The sequence below is a fragment of the Papaver somniferum genome, chromosome 8 (genome assembly GCF_003573695.1).
Source record: "Papaver somniferum cultivar HN1 chromosome 8, ASM357369v1, whole genome shotgun sequence".
Lineage (NCBI taxonomy): Eukaryota > Viridiplantae > Streptophyta > Magnoliopsida > Ranunculales > Papaveraceae > Papaver > Papaver somniferum.
In genome coordinates, this window is record NC_039365.1 from 170,128,328 (window position 1) to 170,132,109 (window position 3,782).

Sequence of the window (3,782 nt, forward strand, 5' to 3'; positions counted from 1 at the left end):
CCACTCTCCCAAATGATCCCTCTTGTATCATCCCCCAAACGCTTTTTGCAACCTTGATCTTTCTCTCGAGGAGGCAGAGATTGAAGAGTATCAAGACCGTCCTTCCTTCTTCTCTTAATGACAACATCTTTAGTTTTTTCTTTGTTAGCTTCCTTGGATTTAGCCCTATCTCAAAGACACACGAAATTAATATAAGACAACTCACATTCAATCTTAATACCCGCACAGATTCAAGAAATACCAACCATGCCGGGACCAAAAATGGCATAGTAATTTGGAAAAAAAACAGTATGCCGGTACACATTTCCGGCATTGAACAACAACTATCGACATTGTCGGTAATCCCTAAACTCTTCTTGGATACCAAATGAGCACTACCGGCACACCCGAAAAGATCCTACTCCATGCCGTAACCAGGTACCGGCACACAATCCGACCTAAAATCAATGCCGATACTGATAACAATTTCTAGGGGTTTCCTGGATACCAAAAGATCACTACCGGCATATTCGAATAAATGTAAAGCAACGCCGTAACTAACTACCGACATAGTGTTCAACCTAATTTCAATGCCGGTACAGAACATTTAGTTTCAGGTGAATCTGGGTTTGAAAACAACATTGTATTCATACTAAAATCTATGCCGTAACTAAATCCCGGCATTATCTTCATCCTAAATTGAATGTCGTAATCCATTACCGGCACTGTATTCATAATAAAATCAATGCCGGTACTCACTGAAACTCAACTGTTTGAGTTAGGTTCGCGATTCTAACCCAAACCCACTGCTATAAATCGATTCAAACACTTATAAAACAGTTCAAAATCACTTACCTTCTCACGTAAGCCATGTTTACGAGAGGTAGATTGTTTGACTTCGATGCTTCTTCTTCTTCTTGCTCTTGAGCAATCAAAGAAAGCCTTTGTTGTAATTTTTGTTGAGCAATCGATTTTGACTTCGATTGGGCATCTGATTTCTTTCTTGGAGGCATGGTTATGATTCGGGTAGGTTAATGGACAAAGAAACTTTTGAATCGACGATTAATCGTCGATGAAGAACGGATGAAGAACGAGGAAGAAGATGGAAGAAAAAAAAATTCAAATACCTAACCCTAAGTGCCGGAACAGATTGTGAAGAATGGGGGATATGTATTTGGTTTTTAGATTTTAAGTTTTAGTGGAAAGGGTAGTATAATCTTTTCATAATGTTTTTTAATTAACCAAAGGGTGTTTTAGTATTTTCATTCCCAAAAATAACCCCTTAGAAGACACTATGGATTGGGGGAAGTAATTTTATCCCACAATTAATTTCCATATCCCCAATCGTGGGTTCTTTTTTTAGGTAGAATCTATAAGAAAGAATTTAAATAAACAAGCAAAACGACTGTATACGTACATCACTTTTAAAGAAAAAAATTATACACTTTTATAAAAAAATATTTTTTTAATACATGTGTAAATTTCATAATGAAATGATTCGAAGAAAGAAACCTACGCAGTATATGGCTGAAAATCTAAGAAGATTAGTGGACTTTTTTTTCCATCTCATCTTGCTTCTTTTCTTTTCTTTTCTTTTCTTTTCTTTTCTTTCTAATCATTTTGTATTAATTTTCAACAGTACAAATGAAAATATAAAAAGATAATTGGATTATTTTATTACTTTTTCTTGTCATCTCATCTTGTTTATTTTTTTGTTTTCTTAGGGTTATTTACAAAATGGTCATGTTTTTTATAATTCAGTTACAAAATGATCATACTTTTATAAATGTCTTATAAAATGATCATATTTTGGGCAATATAACGGTTTTGGCAAAAAACGGTGTTAGTTTTCTCCAAAATACCTTCCATCCTAACTCATCCTATTTAACTGCAGTTAATTCATCTCACCCAGGATTCCAGTTTCTGCATCAAACACCACCATTTCTTCCATTTCTCTGGCAATTTAGCTCAATTATCACAAAGCAGCAACTCCATTGCCACCAACCAGTTCATGGCACAACCAATCCTTTCCTGCAAATCAACTCAACACAAATTCTCCCCTGCAATCTTATAAACTCAACAACACACATTCTTCCAGCCTCCCTACATTCAATCCTAACATTCATCTATCATTTCATTCAGCAAAAATTTCTCAGCTCTTGCTTCCACCTGTAGTTATGCATTCACAATTCAATAGCAGCATTCATACATAGACGTCAAGTATCCATTCAGTCACAACAACCAAGCTTCGCATAAATCTCAAGAAAACCACCATCAATTCTTTCACTATCACCAGCACAATCACAAACTCATTGCAGGAACAACTTCTTCATAACCACCAACAACAAGACATCCACTAATCAAAACCATTACAGACTCTATCATCACTACCCTGCACCATCTCACTGAACTGCAGCTTCATTGTCTCTACAACCATTGCACCATTACTGGAAGCATCACCATCAACCTATAAACACCAGGCACTGTTGACTTCAATCACTGAGATCCACATCCAGCTCAACTCACAACCATTTTTTCTCTTGGCCTCAGCTTCCAACTCATATCCACTGCACCTGCTCAACTACAACTCAGCTCAACGACCATTATTGTTTCCCTGATTCCTGTAGCTTCTAATCCCATCTCCCTTCATCTGAATTCACTAACAACACCAGATTCCCAATCTTCTGTGTAATACATGAATTCCCCATAAATCAGCAACATCTCACGAAGAACCCTAAATTCATCTCAAACTCAAATTACCAACAATTTTTGTAGTTTCTTGAACTCCAAATCCACATAACCCCTTTTAAATCTTCAAATGATAAAAACCCATCTCTAATTTCTCCTGGGTTTCAAGATTAAACCCATCTTCATCTGCTCGATCTCTATTACCAGCATCATCTCTTCTCTGCAAACCCTAACTAGGTTCTTTACATCTATCCTGCACACATACATAACAAAATACAATACACAACCAATGAGTAACACAACCATCAAACTTACATTATAAATTTTAATCTTCGGTTTTCCCTAATTAGGGTTTATGACAAAAAAATCCTTGAAATTGTTAAATTATGGTTTCTGAAAATAATATGAAATTCACAATATGGGTTTGTGATTACCAACCTCATTATGTTTGCGAACATTGTGTCTTCCTCTTGTAAGAAAACCACCCAATTTCAACAACTAGTTACTGATTTAAGCTTGTCAATTTTCACAAAAACACCACTATAGTTAAATCAAACAACACACATGAACTAGTAATCTTATGCGGATCTTTTTTTGATGAAACTCTCTGGAAATCTCTCGATCTTCAGTCATTCTCCATTTTTGCAGAGCTTAGCTGTAAGAAACGAAGAGAGAAATGGTTGCAAATAATGAAAGGGAAATGAAAACCCTAAACTGTTATAGATGATGTTTACTTTGGACCTGTCATGTCCGTCTAAATAATCCTCAAGATGTAACTACAATACGATCTATGGTCACAGATAGAGTGTAGTTAGGTTAAGGATAAAAAGGGAAATCCACTACCTGATTTAACTCTGATTTGGTGGGGCCTACTGACTTAACCCCTTCAGCTAATGTAAGTGTGACTGATTTGTTAATGGTTTGTAACTGTATGACTAATTTGTAAATCGGTTTCTAATTGTAGGACTGTTTTATACATTTCCCTTTTTTTCATCTCGGATTATTTTGTATTAATTTTCAACAATATGGCTGAAAATCTATATTAGACTAGTGGAAGTGTTGGATGTGGAGAATCGAAGTCCTTTTGTGAAAAATCACAACATATTTTATTGTAA

At 35.6% G+C, this 3,782-nt stretch overlaps 1 long non-coding RNA gene across 1 annotated transcript; it reads right to left on the bottom strand.

The window, feature by feature from the left end:
- Positions 1 to 1,630: 1,630 nt before the first annotated feature.
- On the bottom strand, positions 1,631 to 3,339 carry LOC113303942. The gene is made up of 2 exons (XR_003337924.1): positions 3,106 to 3,339; positions 1,631 to 2,920 (listed from the first exon to the last, which is right to left on the bottom strand). It is a non-coding gene; the product is annotated as an uncharacterized LOC113303942 (long non-coding RNA).
- Positions 3,340 to 3,782: the final 443 nt, after the last annotated feature.